Here is a 17,860-nt window from a genome sequence, read left to right as displayed (position 1 = left end):
ACACTGATTGGCCAGGTCCAGGCAGGAAATTAAGGCAGGGCTACCAGATCAGGAGAAGGCAGGGTAGAGGAAGGCAGAGATGAGGACCCTAAGAGACTCCTTGCTGCCGAAGGAGTAACATGCCGATTACGGGTAAGCCACAGCTTCCAGGCAATACACAGACTAATAGAAATGGGTTCATAATTAAGACAGAGCTAGACAGTAAGAAGCCCTAGCCATCAGCTACAGTTTTATAATTAATATAGTGTTCATGCATTTATTTGGGGCAAAGCGGCTGTGGGAACAGGCAGGAAGGAACCTACACAGGATTATCAGGGATTTATACCTATAGTTCACTAAGCAGGACTGCATAATAAGAAATATCTAATCACTGCTTTTAAAATCCAATTATTAGCTCCATGTATCTTGTATCATTATCAGTTTTATTTTCTTCAAAGTCAATGGTTTCCTTCAATCCTATCAATTCTCTAAATCCTTTCTACCAGAAATGTGTACCTTTTTGATTCTCAGAAAGACATCACTTTGTTGGCCTGTACCAAAGACACATTTAACTTCAAAGGAGAAAATGCTATTTCTTAAAAAGTGAAATATGTCCAGAATGACCATAGTTCTGAAATGTTCTGTGAACAGGAAAAGTTTCTAAGAAATCTGACAGGTAAGCCATGCGATCACACTAACTCAATTTATTATCGGCATGTAGGTGGACTTTGTGGAGCAGGGAAACCTGGAGGCCTGCCTGCACAGATCTGGGAAGGTACCTTGGGTACTTAAGGGGTGTGGCTCGGGGTTCATGCATGCATTCCATAGTTATGTCTCGAAGGGGTTGTGGGAGCCATACTAACTGCATGGTAAGCAGAGCTCTACTCAACACGAACTTAGCCCATGGAGTTAGAATTGTCCATCCTACTGAGTGCAAGCAGGGCCAGGTTGGGAAAGCACTCTCTCCCCAAGGACCCTGAGCCTGCCCTTGCCTTTTTCCCATGTGCAAGACCTGAGAAGGCTTTGCAGCCATCACTGATGGCTTTATCCGAATGTATTTGAAATGCTCTCTTAAGCCAGTGTTGTGGACCCGAGTCACTTGGGTTCTGCAGCTTCGGCATCTGCCTGTGATCCTATGAAAACCAAAGCCAGTGCCAAGTGTCCAACTCAGCAGAAAAACGGACCGAAAATTCCCACTCTGAACTGCCCTCCCCCCATCCATCACCATCTGAGCAACATTTCTGAGATTAAAAGGAATCAACAATGTAACCAATTATTCTGTGGGTAGTAACCGACCTGAACTTTACCCCCTCGCCTCTACCCTCCCAAAGACATTTCTATAAAGGACAGGATGGACTGAGGGTACCCACCACACCCACAAGAAGACAGCCTTCCTATGGCTAAAAAAGGAACTCTCACTACACAACCCCACTCGTGCACAGCATCTTTACAGTGAAAGGAAGCAGACCAGCAGAGTCCCTAGCCCTGACTGAAGGCCTAGGAATAGAAATACAGAAAAAAAAAAAAAACTACAACATCCTAGGAAACGCTCCAAGCAGCCATACAGATGAACCCGAACTCTCAGATATCCTATAAATATACTACCAAGTTATGACTTCAAACGACCTTCCTATTTTTGTCTCTCCACCCACCAATTTTCTGAGAATTACATGCTGGGCCAAATGAATGGTAGGCCAATCAAGAGGGACCCGAGCTAGGGTTTCTCTGTCCTGCTGTCGGCACACACCCTCAGCTGGGACAGCGTATGCTCAGAGTTCAAGCCCTAATGAATGCCACCACTTGGATCCCTCTCTCTGCTTAAACTGAGGGCTTCCCAACCATACTACAATGGCTTCTATTTTCTTCAAAAGTTCAGGACAAGCCGAAAGACAAATAATACTCAGCAGTGAACAACAAATTACAAGTTAGGAAATAAACCCTTACTTGGCTAAAAGCTGCATTTGATAGAACAATGGGAATTTACAAAAAATACAATCAGAGGTGCATTTCAGCTTCCCACTACACCCCCCCCCCAAAATAGACTGGGAAAGGTGCGTAACATTCATTTATGTTTTAACATAATCAGACTGAGAAACGGGCACTTTCTTCAGACATCTTAGGGAAAAACAGTCAGTACCAATCTGCTTGGAGAATTTTCAACACAAAAAATATTCTACAGCAACTGTCATACATCACCCAGAGGTGTTTGGAAACATATGTGCACTAGTTATAGATAATAATTCCTTTCTGTTCAGTAACGTGTGCTTTCTGAGCATAAACTCAAGACAAAGGCAGCACTCAAGGGTATGCTGCCAAGCAAAGCTTCTAGAAAAACCTTATCTCCCAGGTGTAAATTGTCTCAACTCAGAAATACAGAAATAAACATCTTTACGACCTTACCTTGGTCAGAACTGTGGCTGTGGCCAGTTCGCAGGAGCTTTCAGCCAGCTAGAAGCCATGGTCTGTCTTCCTTTGCCCTGCTGAGCCAGGAAACGGTGTCTAACACTTGAGACTGCTCAGCCGTTAAGAGCTAAAAACGGATCGTGTGCAATGCTGGATGTATTTCTGTCTGCTCGCTTGCTACACACCCTCATCATGTTCAATTTTTTCCATTGATGGAACAGTATGAGGCAGACTTAACCAGAAAGTGGTTTTTCCATGGGCTGCCTGGAGTGAATACTCAGGACAGCTTGCCACCATGCTTCAGAGCCCATAACTAGGCTCTTGTTGGGCCGGCAATCCACCATGACCACTGAAGTTCCATAGGAGCCCAACTCCAGGGCTTGCAGGATAAAGCCCTACTCACTCCAGAGCCACCCTGGCCTCTTTTTAAAAGCCCTGGAGCCCTGAGAATACACACCTACCATCCTTGTGTTTGAGTAGGCAGTCAAAACCACAGATGGAATGCTATGGTCATAAAACTGTGCCTCAAGAACAGCCCTTAGAAATGATGCTATGATTAGCAAAATATCAGATATACTTTCATTCTGTGTTCCTTGTTGGAATCATGTTTGTTTTGTTTTTAAGTTAGCTCAACAACAGTGCTTTACACTCAAAGTCTTTATAACCTAAATGTGGAGCTATTTTATCAAGAATATGCGTTACATTGCTGTAAATTAAAGTTATACAAGAGGCAGAGTATTTGTAAGTCTCACTATCATTATAACCTTTGATGAGAGATATTAAATATAAAAATACACAAGAGTTTTCAGGTCACTTTTGCGTTAGATTTTTATTGTTGTTGGCTAGGTGCTGAATAGAACAGAAGTCCATCTCTGCTGTGGTGCTTAAATTTCTGGGGTAATATTCAACAGAAGAAACAAAAATCCTACATTCTTAAGATGTCTGTATCCTAAGTATACAGACTCATAACTCGTGCTGAACATGTGGCAAGAGCTGTATAAGGTAACATTCTCACTTTAAAAAATGTGACTTGGGCCACTGAGATATCTCAGTGAGCTAAACTGCTTGCTGGAAAGCCCTAGAACCCACATAAAATAGCCACATACAGCAGGGTCCATGTGTAACTCCAGCCCTTCTACAATGAGACAGGAGGAAAATCTCCAGGAAGCTCTGAGGTCAGCTAGGCTGTACACAGCACCCACCTCTACAAGGTAGAAGCTGAGAACTGATACCCACACACTGTCCCCTGACCACAGGTGTGGCATGTGTGCACATACAGATAATTTTTAAAAAGTGAATAGTTAATTATGTAATAGGTGAGTTATTAAGGATCAGATTCTACAATAGTCAGGTAAACTTTTAATTCCTTACTTGGATTTTAAAACATACCTTAGTGACACATACACATTGACATGTTAAAAAAAATACCACACCAAAAAATAATATTTTACATAGCTTAACACATACTTGAGGGGATGCTTCCGTAACCTCAACTGGCAAGTAAAAAACATTGCACAAAGTCACCAGTATAATATTTATAAAGCAAATAGAATTGCCACAAAAAATTTAAATTAACACAGAGCCAAAAACTTTTAATACTCGTGGAGAGGGTCTAAGAAAAAAAAATCACCCAATTCAGCCTCCTCCCACTACATATGTTATAGCCGATGACTTAACCCACCATAGTGGTTTATGCCCACAAGCCCAGAATCTGGGAGGCTGAGGCAGGAAAACTGTCAGGAGCTGAAAGTTAGCCCGAGCCACAGAGTGTATTGCTATCTCAAAAATAAATAATAGTTAACAGAGGCCATGAATCAAGGCACAAGGTAACAGAACTGGTTGGCACCAGGCATCAGAGCAAAGACACACACCCAAATAACCACAGCTTCTGACTGAGTAAGAAGGTTGCCATAGAAGCCAAGTCGCAGAACAGAAAACTTGGGAATTCCCCAAGAGGCCCTAGGTAAATACAGAAGGACTAAGAGTACCACTAAGTCACTAGCTGCCGAGTCTTTAAAAGAATGAGTAGGGCTGGGGAGATGGCAAAGGGCGTGCACAGCAGGAGAATCTGATCCCCAGTGCCCACATAAAAGTGCATGCCTGGAACCCAGCACTGCAGTGGGAGAGATGGGGGAGACAGGTGAATCTGAAAGTCCACTGGCTAGCCAGTCCAGGTTCAGTATGAGATCCTGTCTCAACGTGAAAAGCAACAAATAGAAAAGATACCAGAAAGCCAACAGTTGCCCTCCAGACAGGGACACATGGATACATGCATGGCTTCGCCCCCCCCCCCCACCGCATGCACACCTCACACACAGACACAAAAAACAAAAGACGAAATACACAAACAACATTTACATATAAATAGATAATCTAGAGGGGGGGCAATAAAAAAGTTTGCCATTTAACTTTGACTCGGGAAAAGATACAAACACTTTTCCTAGATACAAACACTTTTCGGGAAGGGAGGCAGGAACACAAGAGCATCTGAGGGTGGATACCCTCTCTGTACAATTGCCTGTCTGCATCACAAGAGTATGTATTACTCTTGCCTCTAGATTTGAAGGTAATTCTGATCTTGTGGTACAATTTATAAGTAGATCCCTTTAATCTCAGAATGACCTGTGATAGCAAATCACTGCCAACTAGGACCAGACCTTTCACGTGGACTCACAACGTCTGGTTGCATTTTATTGCTGAAGTCACCCCAGTAACTTTAGCTCTGAGCATGGACAAACTCAGCGGGGTCTTAAATGCTGTAAGATAAATTTTCAACTTCCTTAGACATGGAAGCTTTGATAAAATACTCTCAATTTAGGTGTCCATTCCCAAATTCCAAAACCCAGCATATTTTCAAATCAGAAAACCAGGCTTCATCTTTTTACTTCTCCATTACAAGATGGTGTAACAGGGCACATGTGTTAACAGGCATCTAAAATTAAACGCCTTTGGCAAAGATCCCCAAGAAACATGTAAATTACTACTTGGGAAATATTCACTTCAGAAGCATATAAATGCAAAAGTATACCTAAAAGCAAATATCATAGAAATGCTAACAATTATAGAATTTAAGCATCAAGTTGATGGGTTCTCCCTGTATGGTTCTTTTGATCTTTTTTTTTATATTCAGAAAAAAATTTGCAAATTTTCTTAATGAAAGGTGGGAGTAAGGGGCATATGTGTTGACACATGTCAGTCCATGAAAAACACCATTTTACTTACATGCCTAGTGGAGGCTAAACAAAACTTGTCATGCTGATTGTCATCAAGAATATGAATATTCTACACTGTGGGAGCACACGTGTTCACAAAGGCGTGCTCATGAGGGTTTCTGCGTCTGTTGAAGAAATGGGAGGTGTAAAGTGATAAAACAGTAGAAACTCCTCTAAAATAAAGGACAGAAAGGATGAAAAAACCAGGTGATGGAGAGGACAGCCATGAAATGTGGCCATAGCACTCATGAACTTGCAGAAGCTGTGGGTGCCAGCACAGGGTCTGTACAAGACTAGCCCATCAACATTCGGTCATGGGTAAGAGAGAGGCTCATGGGAAATGGGGAGCTACTGACAATGGAGGGCTGCAGAGGGGGTGGGGGGGACACTGGTGATTGGCAATCTCCAAGGGACAGCCCCACATCCAAGCCCGAACAGCAGGCCCCTGTAAACTCAGCGGGCCACAGAGCCAAAGCAAAGACACAATAGAAAGCCACGAAAGTTGAATCTGGACATGATAGGAGTATGGGTGGGGATGGCAGAGGGTCAGGTGACAAGTGTGACCAGAATAGATCACACACACACACACACACACACACACACACACACACACACACACACAAACACAGACACAGGGGTGAAACCGCCAAATAATTTTTTTTCTTGTAACTTGGAGGACTTGGTGATCAGTGTTTGCTGGCATGCACGAGACCCTGAATTTGATATTTGGCCATATACAAAAATCAAAATGGTTTATATAAGCACATATATCCTACTATCACAAACAATAAAAATAAAATTATGGCGAATATAATGGAAATATCTCAGAGCCCAGTTCAGCGATTCACTTTAGTAATGCCCACGCCATCTGAAATCTGTTTGCCTCAACATAAAATAGAGTGGGTGATAGCAGCACTTGCCACAAATGAAAACAAAAATAAATGAATTAAAGTATAAAAAGGGCCAAAGAAAGCTAAAAATTAATTTTTTCACAATATTGATGGTGAAAGCCACAGCCTCACACATGCTAAGTGCTCAACCACCGAACTTCATCTTCCAATGCCAAAAGGCCATTTTTAAAGTAATAGGAGGTGATATCAATAGTCTCTCTGCTCCGAATTCAAGCAGCTCAGGTCCGTATTGACCACACCTTGAAGGTTACTCAGTAATTACTGAAAAGCAGCTCATCGGAGCATTCCTTGTCACTGATCATTAGGTAGTGTTAAATAAATGAAAACATAACAACAATAAACAAGACTTAAAAACACAAACTGCCTTTATCCAAACAAGATTCCAGAAGTCTAGTCCTGCACAAGCATGGCTCTCTGATATAGTCATACTGCTAGTATTTAGGCATTTTACTGGCCTGTCTTTGGAGTTCTGACAGGATTCATGCTCAGCTGCTGCCACCTGTGCCTATTCAATATGTTCCCCTCTAAAAATGCCCTGCTCACCTCCCATCCCCCTCCTCTTCCCTCCTTCCTTCTTTCTTTCCTTCCTTTCTCTCCTCTCTGTCTGCCAACCAACCTCTCCTCTCTCCTGCTGCTCCTTTCCCCAGAGACCAATCTCCCCCCTCCCATTTCCACTTTTTATGATCCCTTTCCCTAATTAAAAAACAAGGAAAATCTCTGCTTGAACCCTGTTGCATGGCATCTTTCTCTAGTGAGCTGCTTTTCTTAAATTACAATGCACACAAATAAGAAAAACGTTCTGGATATGTCCTGTGGAGAAGGGTATCTCCTGAGCTATTTCTGTGGAAGAGCTATTGCATGAAAAATGAAAGACCCAGAGACAGATGTTGGGGTTCAAACTTCAAGCTGACCATCAGAAAAGCAAAGCAGCAGGTCACTAGCTCTTACTCCACCTCTGACTGAAAGGCAATCCTGGCTCCACCAAACCTCATACTGTAATCTCTCCTCAATGTGGCTGGAGAATGAATGCCTGATACTGACTACTACCTTGCTCCTATCTTTTATACCCCTCTAGTGCTGGGATTAAACGTGTGTGATAGATACCAGGTGCTGAGATCTTTGTGTGAGCTGTTTCTCTTTAGGACTGGATCAATCTAGTGTAGATCTGGGGGGCCTTGAACTCAGAGAGATTCATCTACCTCTAAATCTTGAGTCCTAGGATTAAAGGTGTGTACCACCACCTCCTAGCTGCTAGGATTAAAGGTATATATCACCACTGCCTTATCTCTATAGCTTGAGGATGACTTTGCTTTATGAATCCTCAGGCAAGCTTTAATAAATAATAAATTTCACCACAAAGAACAAGCCTTCAGACCGCATGGGCTGAACCAACACAAAACTATAGAAGTACTGCAGGAAAGAACTCGAAGGTTTTCAGAAATGTTGCCTGAGCTGGTGATTTTTCTCTCCAGCTGGCCAAAAATTCCAAATCTAGCCAAGATGTACCAAATCTACAGGCTTCAAAATCAGCACAGAGACTAGAGTGAAGGCAGGTGCAGCAACATTCACGCCCAAAGATTTGCCTCCCAGGTAAGGTGCCAAAAACCCACACAAACACACACAGACATATACAGATTGCTTGTCACTCAGTTGTACCCAGGAAGCTAAGCAATTCCCCCAGGATCAAGGCATTACAGTCTCTCCAGCCTGTCTTCCAATACTGCTGTGTGATTGTATACAAATGTCTTAGTTCCTATGAGCCTGTTTCCCAACCTGTAAGATTGCCTCCTGGGGCTACTGTAAGGATCCAGTAAAACATTAAATGTGAATCATTTAACACAAAGTCTGCCCGAGAGTGTAAACGGGAAGCTGGAGAGAAGGCCCAGTGGTTAAGAGCACTGGTTGCTCATCCAGAGACTATAATTGATTCCCAACCCACACGGTGGTTCACAACAGTCTGTAACTCCTGTTCCAGGGCATCTACTTCTCTTGGCCTCTGCAGGGATTGCGCACATGCGGTGCATATGTATAAATGCAGGCGACACATTCATATGCGCAAAGAGTTAATCTTTAAAAATGAATATGAATTACATAGAGCTGAGATCTTGTTAAGATCATTTATTGCAGCCAGACGTTGGTGGCGCGTGCCTTTAATCCCAGCACTCGGGAGGCAGAGGCAGGCAGATCTCTGTGAGTTTGAGGCCAGCCTGGTCTCCAGAGCGAGTGCCAGGATAGGCACCAAAGCTACACAGAGAAACCCTGTCTCAAAAAAAAAAAAAAAAAAAAAAAAAAACTAAAAAAAAAAGAATCATTTATTGCTAGAAAGTACACTACTTCTAATAATGCTGACACACAGTGAATGTCCAGTAAATATGTTAGTGAATGCATAAATGAGTAAGGAGATGAATGAGATGACGGCTATAGCGGAGTGGAAGTACAGATGAAAAGAGAAGACTCTGCAGCAATCTGTCCTTCTATAAGAAGATGCTTGATGGCTTCTGTGGTGGTCTGAATAGGAATGGCCCAGGTAGGCTCTTGTGTTTGAGTGCTTGGCCCATAGAGAGTGGCAGTTTTTGGAGGTGTGGCCTTGCTGAAGGAAGTGTGTCACTGTAGAAGTGGCTTTGAGGTCTCATTTATATGCTCAAGCTATACCCAGTGAAGCACAGTCTCCTCCTGCGGCCTGTGGATCAGGATGTAGAACTCTAGGTTCTTCTCCAGCACCATGTCTGCCTGTGTGCTGTCATGCTTCCCTGCCGTGCTGATAATGAACTGAACCTCTGGAACTTCAAGCCAGCCCCAATTAGATGTTTTCTTTTATAAGAGTTGCCATGGTCATGGTGTCTCCTCACAGCAAGAGAAACCCTAACTAAGACACCTTCATTAAGGCGAAGGCAACCTCAGGAAACTAAAAGCAAGGCTGCCCTATGACTCAGCTGCACCACTCAAAAGGGACATATTCAAAGGGAGTTCAGGCACCACTTGAGGGAGACACCTAAGCATCCATGTTTAAAGAAGCACTCACTCCTCCCATAGTCAAGTTACAAAAACAGCTCAGGAGCCCACCAACAGAGAAAAAGATAAAATACGGTATATGTACGCAGTAGAGTTTTATCAGCTTTAAGAATGAAATTGTGGGGCTGGAGAGATGGCTCAGAGGTTAAGAGCACGGGCTGCTCTTCCAGAGGTGCTGAGTTCAATTCCCAGCAACCGCACGGTGGCTCACAACCATCTATAATGTGATCTGGCGCCATCTTCTGGCATGCAGGCAATATGTAGGCAGAACACTATATACATAATAAATAAATCTTTACAGGGAAAAAAAAAAAGAGGCTCTCCCTGACAAAGAGACTTTAGCGTCTAGTAAAGTTATATGCTTGCCAAAAAAAAAAAAAAAGTGACACACTGGAAGACAAATGTCACACAATTTCAATTTCATGTGTAACCTAGAAATGATGAACTTATGGGAACAGAGAACAGAATTGTGGCTATTAGGCTTCAATGTGGGCCTTTTAACAATGGGGAAACGATTGGTTTAAGGATATAAAACTGCAGTTGGACAAGAGGCATGGACTCTGTGAAGTCTTGAGGTCTACTGAGAGCATGATAAATATGGTTGATAACAATATGCTATATTTTCAAAGTTGTGAGATAGTATACTTTGTGTTCTCAAAACAAAAATGATGAATATGTGTGATATAACATGTTAATTGGTTTAATTTAGCCATGCCATTGTGAACATACTATATTCTGTATCATAATTGTGAATGACTTTATTTATGAGCTAAATAAATGAATGAAAAAAATAAGTAAATAAAAATAAAGTCGGGAAAAAAAGAGGCTTTAGCTCTCTTCAGAGACCCCCTACCATGCTGTCTGTCTCTAGTGTATACATAATAAATAAATCTTTTTTTAAAAAAAAAAGAATGAAATTGTGTCATTTGTGGCAAAGTGGGCAGAACTAACAATCACCATGTCAAATGAAATAAGTCAGACTTCAAAAGACAAAACATCGCATGCTTTGTCATATGTGCAATCTAGGCATTTAAAAAGAAAAGTCCTGAAAATTGGAAGAAGGCTATTTGTGAAGAGGAAAAGGTCCACCAGGAGAAGAGGTAAAGGAGGGCAGTGGAGAGTTATAAATGATCAAAGAGATCAAATACAGATATGAAAATATCATCAAAAATCCATTGTTTTGTGCAGTGAATATATGCAAATAAGTAAATAAAACCATCCCATATGTGACTCCTGCTGATCAAGCAAAACTGTCAGGAGATTCTCCTTGAGGTCCCTCAGCCATCCTTCCTAGCTACTTCTGGCTCATGGGGATGCCTACAAGTCTCTAGCTGCATCTTCAGCATCAGGACCATGCTGCAATGAAGAGCCACACTGCTGGCTGGCCACAGACTGGCCTCTTGATCTAAGGATACTCTGGTGATGACAGGGACCACACTGCATAAGTCCCCAAAATTGCTGCTGTATATCAAGTGTGAAATACATTTTTAACTTGTAAACTAGAAATGACTTCAAAATCTCTAAGTCTAAGGAAATTCAAAATTAAATATGTGTCACTCTAAAGCCAGGGTAAATCTAAATTCCAAAATAGAACCTTTTTCTGAGTGTTTAAATGATATCAGATGTGCAAAAATGACTAAAGGAGTTGATCATTATGGAAATGAGATTTATATCATGAATATTCAAAGGGTTCATGTGTTATCGCACATCATGTGACAAGCCAACCTGGTTAATTGTTTAAAACCTCTGTGTCAGTGTGTGCATGCATGTGTGCACTTGCATGTGCATTCACAAACCACAGCACACACATGGAGGTCAAAGGACAACTTATAGAAGTCAGTCTCTTCTACAGGGTGAGTCCTGGGGAATTGAACCGAGGTATTCAGATTTGGTGGCAGGCACCTTTACCCACTGAGCCATCTTGCTGCCCCAAACCTCATTAATTTAGCAACTAGTGACTTTTCTAAGGGTAAAGAAGTATCATATGACAAGAATTAAAATATAAAACTAATTCTTCATAAGCCTTCCTTTCTGGGAATTTTTTTCCTATGAGTTAATACATCTAAATTAAGTTCACTTTGACAATTTAAATTGGAAGAATGCATTAAGGCCTTTGAAGAATTTTTTATGTGTATGCATTGTGTTTTCTATTGATGTGTGTGCATTGTGCCTGTTTGTATGCATACATGCATGTGGATGACTTTGGAGACCAGAAGAGGGCATCAGACCCCCTGGAGCTGAAGTTGTGAGCTGCTCAGTGCACATACTGGGAATTCAACTCAGGTTCTCTGAAAGAGTAGCAAGTGCTCTTAACCACTGGGCCATCTCTCCAGCCCTTGGAAATTCAGTGGATTGCTTGATAATAAGTGAATGGTGATATGATTGTGCAAGTCATGCAGTGTGTGTGTGTGTGTGTGTGTTTTAAAAGCTGTGCTACTGAAAAGAAACCTACACATGGAGTTTAAGATAAAATGAACTTGGGGGGGGGGCAGAGACAAAAATAAGGTTTTTTGTTTTTGTTTTTGTTTTGTTTTGTTTTGTTTTAGGAAAAACCACACATGAAACCCTGACCTATAAACAGTGGCCATGAATGTTGTTTGCAACATTTTAAAGAGTTATCCTTGAACACCTCAGAAATTGACCCTACTCTGCCTGATGATCTAAATGTAACTAAAGTGCCCTGTCCTGCCTCTCAGTCAACTCGAGTGGATTATTTAAACTAAGGTGATACAGACTGCAAGGCTCCTAATGAGTGCAAGCCAGAGTCATTGAATCGAAGTTTGAGAAGGGATTAACAGAGTGATCTACAAAGTCCAAGCTTCCATTTAACTTGGACACCTCCTCCACTGCCTGCACAGATGGGCTGCTCTCCTTTGTTTAAATGTACTGAGCAGAAGGCACCTCTCAGCACACACTACTCAGGGGGAAAAAAAGATGAGAATACCTTCCAGCAGGCTAAGCAATCATTCAATCCTACCAAACTCCTCCTGTCACTACCAGCTCACACCCTACTCCCCTCTTCCCAACCTGCCTCCTCATAGCTGAAGTCACAGGCTATCAGTGTCCTTGTCCCACATGGCATTCGCTCCTGGTCTACTCAACACATAAGCCAGAAGCATGCCTGCCCATCAGATGAAACAAAGGAAACAGATCCTGGGATGGTCTCCCTAGAGCTCAGGAAGTTCTGAGCAGATTCTTTAGACTTCAGTTTACTTTTGGCTCCTGGTGAGGGCTGTGTCCAGGTGGAGTTGAGGTCCCCTGGACAAGCTGATCCTAGGGTCCACACATACATGCAAATTATATACACTTCCCATTTCATCAAGTCAAGAAATTTTAAGGAAAAGACAGGAGCAAGCCAGCCAAACTCAGGGTAAGATCATTTTTAAACCCAGCTAATTACCTATAGGTACATTAAGCACCTATAATTTTTTTGGAGGGTGGGATGGACGAGACTGGGTGAATAAAGCATTTATCTGCAAGTGTGAGGACCAGAGAGGTCCTAGCACCTACAGAAAAGCCAGGCAGGTATAGGAGCCACCTTTTACCCTAACACATGGAAGGCAGAGAGAGGATCCCTAGGGCAAGCTAGCTAGCTAGACAGGTCAAATCTGTACACTCTAGAGTCAAGAGAGAGACCCTGCCTCAATATAAAAGGTGGAGATTGACCAAGGAAGTTGATGTCAACCTCTGGCCTCCACATACATGTACAGGACATGGACACACACACAGACAGAGAGAGAGAGAGAGAGAGAGAGAGAGAGAGAGAGAGAGAGAGTTTCCCTAGAAACTCCAGCCTGACATAGACCTTGCCACCAAGCATGGGAACCCTTTCCCTCCAAAGTAGAGTCCAGCAAATTGCACTCCGGGGAATGAGTTCATCACTTACTTACAGAGCATATTGGAGTGATGACTCATAGAAACATAGATGATCCCACAAAAGCAGCAATACCACCACAAGGCTGGCCCAGCATAGATGGTGACTTACCCAGAGCTAAATAGATGGAGTCCCCTCACTTCAATTAATCTTCCACAGGCTAGATTCTAACATCCCCAGAGTCATACGAAATTAGGACATAATTACACACTAATGGTCAGGAGGTGCAGAGTTCAGGGAATGGCTGGAATCTCAAGTGAAGGTCCAATGACCCTCCCCCAACCCTTACCCCTGTGGGGGAAGGCCTACAGTCAACAGGCCAGGCTCAGGGGACTTAAGTAGTTGCAGCTGTTCTGAAGATGGTGGATACTGTGTTCAGAGGACCGTGTTCTACAACACGGTTCAATCCCCAGAGCTAGAGTGAAAAATTCTCAGGTGTAGCACAAGCCTGTAAATCTCAGAGCTGGGGAGGTGAAAACATATGGGTCTCTTGGGCTCATTGGCCAGCCACTCTAGCCAAATCAGCAAGCCAGTCCAGTGAGAAACCGTGGCTCCTGAGGTTGCCCCCTGGCAACTACACCATAGAGACACACGGACACACCATGCCATAAAACACACACACACACACACACACACACACACACACAGAGAGAGAGAGAGAGAGAGAGAGAGAGAGAGAGAGAGAGAGAGCCTGTTGTACACCATGAACAGATGTGGGCTCTGGAACCAGGCAGCAGTGAACCACATACAACCTCTGGCTCCAATGAAGACAAGAAGTTGACACACAAATGCGTGAACAAACGAACGAACAAAGCAATCATCAGGGAGAGACCAGTATCTAGCATAAAATTAAAATACAGTGACAGAACCAAGGCTGCACAATCATTTGATTGGTGGTTTCTGGACCCTGAGAGGTAGATCCACAAGCAAAGAGATAGTTTTGTACAATGCAACCAACCAGTAAAACTAGGCAAAGGCTGTAGGGAGTTTGTTCTGTGATGTTTCTGCAAAGCATCATGGGCCGCAGATCCTCCCAGCTTCCCAGCAGACACTGCCTGGAGTGCCAGCCTCTCCTTCAACACATATACAGAGAAGACCCGAGGATGGCACAGCCTAAACAATGCAGTGGGATTCTTTATGTCCAGAGCTTGGGACTTATCTACCCTACAACCACAGCCAGAAACTACTTCCTAGATGTTCTCAGATGGGAGGTTCTACTTACTGTGGAGTTTAAACATGTGTCAATCAATACTTGACATCCAAGACACAGCTGGTAAGCTCCGTCTCCTCCATCTAGAGTCCCAGACTGGGCAGATGTCCACACTGAGCAGATCATCCAGCCAAGTGCCTTTGTGATGATTCACTCAGACTGGAGCCCATGACTGTCAGACCCTCCATATCAATTCCAAGGAATCCACTGCCCCCCCCAGTTCCCATAAACTTCACAGCTACATAGGAATGTGGTCATTCAGCAAAGACCCCAGACTGACACAGACTCTCACAGATGTGAGACACAATGCCTCCAACTTACCCTTAAGTAGAAAAACGTGTGCAGACAATGCTTAGCATAGTCATTCGTTCATCCACAAGGACGTGACTGAAGAGGAACTTTGTCAATCACTCAGCCCTGTCAAAAGATATCAGAGAGAGAGAAGGAGTGAGAAACAATTGTTCACAATTTGAATTTTGTGGTTAAAAGTCAACATCTCAGCATTGTGCTGTACACCAAGGACTTGATAGGGAAAAAGAAAAAAAAATCTAGAGAGAAATGTGTGCAGTGTTAAATGGTTAACTAGAAAGAAAATCTAAGGGTCCTTCCCCCACCCTAACTAGAGGGGAAGGCTTACTGCTGCATCCCATAACTTCACACAGATGAATGGGAGCCAGTAAACATGGATGGATGGATGGATGGATGGATGGATGGATGGATGGTGGGCAAGACAGGTAGATGGTGAGCTGACAGAAGAAACAGGCAAAAGGAGAGGTAAATGGATAGGAAGGTAGACAAAGCTGAGGCAGCTGGATGTAGGTGATACAGGTGTTGATCGAAGCAAAGGCAGATAATAAGCAGGCAGAGGATAAATAGATCAGATGGGCAGGTGAGCCTAGGGTGACCAAGCTACTCACTACTCCAGTAGCTGGACACACAGTGTAGAGCAGTGTCTGAGGTCACACTGAGCTTCATTTAAACAGAGAGAAGCACTCAAAACAAATGAGGGCAAAGTTATGAAAATATCCTAGAGAGAGTTGTACTTTGCACACCGACAGACCATCTGGCAGCCAGGGATAAGTGGCCACTTTAAAATAGAAGAGCAGGAAATGGCTCAATGAGCCAAAGGTAGAGAGAAGATACCCCAGGCAGAGGGACTAGCCAAAACTCTAGTGAGGCCAGCACGGCTCCGAGAGTTATCATGGATTACAGAGTAGAACCCACATGCAAGGGAGGAGAGCAGAGGGTGAGGGATTTGTTCTCAGAAAACAGGCAGACTGTAGGGCTTCTCAAATTACAGGGAATGAAACCTGTGTTTGGCATGCTCACCATAGATGTACTCATGGCCCATTAATCATCATGCCAGAAAATACTCCCCCACACCCGCCATGAAACAGGTTACAGAGAATGAGGAGAGAGGGTAGGCTTGTCATTTTATTTTTTGTCCATTTTTGTTGTTGTTGTTTAGAGCAGGAGTCTTCCTATATTGCTCAGGCTGAGCTCTAGCTCCTGAGTCCAGTGGCTTGCCTACCTTGGATCCTGAGTGTGTGTCTTGGTTTAAGACCCAACAGAACCTCTGACACAGGATACACAGAGAAGAGTATCCCCTACCCAAACTTTCAGAACCACAACATTTCAGATTGCAGAGATTTTCAGACTTTGAAAGAGTTGTATATATTTCCTCAAATTTTCTGAGTACTAACAATGATACTCCAAAGGTTTCAGATTCCAGATTTCAGTTTTTGTAGACTTATGGGCCCAGCATGGACCACATTAGATGTTGAGGAAGTGGTGTAGACTCTCAATCCTTGACAGGAGAACACTATGGAGCCAGTAGACTGATTCTGCCATGCAAACCCATGTTCCATAAACCACCCAGGTTAATAGCATAGGTCTATATTTCAGACAGTCTGAACCTCTGGCTTTCTCAACTGTAAGATGGAGATGATATTCGTTACTGTGAGCATTGCATGTGATAAAACATAAAAAGTACTTGATTGGGTGGTTAGAACAAGTCAAGTATTCAAAGCAGGAATGTGGCAGGACTGCTCTTTCATTGTAAAGTCACAATGGCAGATACTTGATTCTTTCCATGGTGCATTCTATAAGGGCATGGCTAGATAGTGGAATGTGATGAGGATAACAGTTTCAACTTATAGGGTCAGGATAGCCTAGCTGGTATGGTCCTTATAAAACCAGCCTAAGCCAAGTACAGTGATTCACTTCTATAATCCTAACATTTGAAGACTGAGGCAGGAGGACTACTGTGTTTAAGCCCAGCCTGCTTACAGAATGAGACACTGTCTCAAAAACAAACAAACCTGAGCCAGCAAGTAAAGGCACTTGCTGATAAGCCCTACAGCCTGAGTTCCATCTGCAGGAGCCACAGTGGAAAGACAGAACTGAGTCCCACATGTTGGCCTCTGATGTCTTTGTGTGCTGACACACATACAGAAAATAAACAAATGTATACATTTTGTTTGTTTTAGATAGCCCTGGTTGGCCTAGAGCTTGCAACGTAGACCAGGCCAGCCTGGAACTCAGAGAGATCCTCCTGCCTCTACTTGCAGAGTGCTGGGATTCAAGGCGTGCACCCAGTTTATAAAAACATGAAACCTACCCACTCCCTTCACTCTACAGATAATTTAATTTCAGTTCTCAACTGAAATTGTCCAAAAAGACAAACATAGCTCAAAGACAAATTTTAGGGATCTGGTTTATTAGTCAGGATTGTCTGCCATATAGATTAAATCTCATGGTGGCAAAATAATGCAATTCACTTTGATAACAACTCAGGTGGATCAAAAGTATTATGAACTGGTAAGAAGAGAAAATTGAATTGAGCTTCATTGGATGCATCTAAATAGGACACAACCCAAGAATTATCCTATTTAACGGATGGCTTGACAGACAGCTATTTTACTAACCAAAACACTATGAAATACATGACTTGCCTCGCTCGGCATTTTCTAATGATAGTGACATTGTGTCTCGGTACATGATGTGACAACGCCATGTGTTTGTATGAACAGGGCAGATTTTTATTCTGCGTGTCTTTATATATACTGCGTTTCCACAAAATGCCTCCTAGGAGAACTCCTGATTACCCCTCAACACCCAGCTTAAGTGGGTCCTCTTCCATGAAGCCTTCCTTCCTTACTTACCCTCCCCTCTCAAGTCTTGTAGGTTAACGCTCTCCCAATCCACTTCACCACTCTTGTGTAGTCAACTGCCTTGTGATCACTGTTTCCTTTGTCAG

The 17,860-nt window shown here is 43.0% G+C and overlaps 1 protein-coding gene across 8 annotated transcripts in view; it reads right to left on the bottom strand.

Moving 5' to 3' along the window:
* Tiam2 (TIAM Rac1 associated GEF 2) overlaps window positions 1–17,860 on the bottom strand; it is a 239,052-nt gene that overhangs the window by 115,618 nt on the left and 105,574 nt on the right. For all 8 annotated transcript variants that reach the window (XM_027401037.2, XM_027401039.2, XM_027401038.2 and 5 more), the window contains one exon: window positions 14,923–15,018. The gene's annotated coding sequence lies outside the window, so the exon portion shown is untranslated. The remainder of the gene's footprint in view (window positions 1–14,922; window positions 15,019–17,860) is intronic.

This window comes from Cricetulus griseus, chromosome 2 (assembly GCF_003668045.3).
Source record: "Cricetulus griseus strain 17A/GY chromosome 2, alternate assembly CriGri-PICRH-1.0, whole genome shotgun sequence".
In the NCBI taxonomy this organism is placed as follows: domain Eukaryota; kingdom Metazoa; phylum Chordata; class Mammalia; order Rodentia; family Cricetidae; genus Cricetulus; species Cricetulus griseus.
The sequence above is the reverse complement of the archived record's forward strand: the minus strand, read 5'-3'. Positions and strand labels throughout refer to the sequence as shown.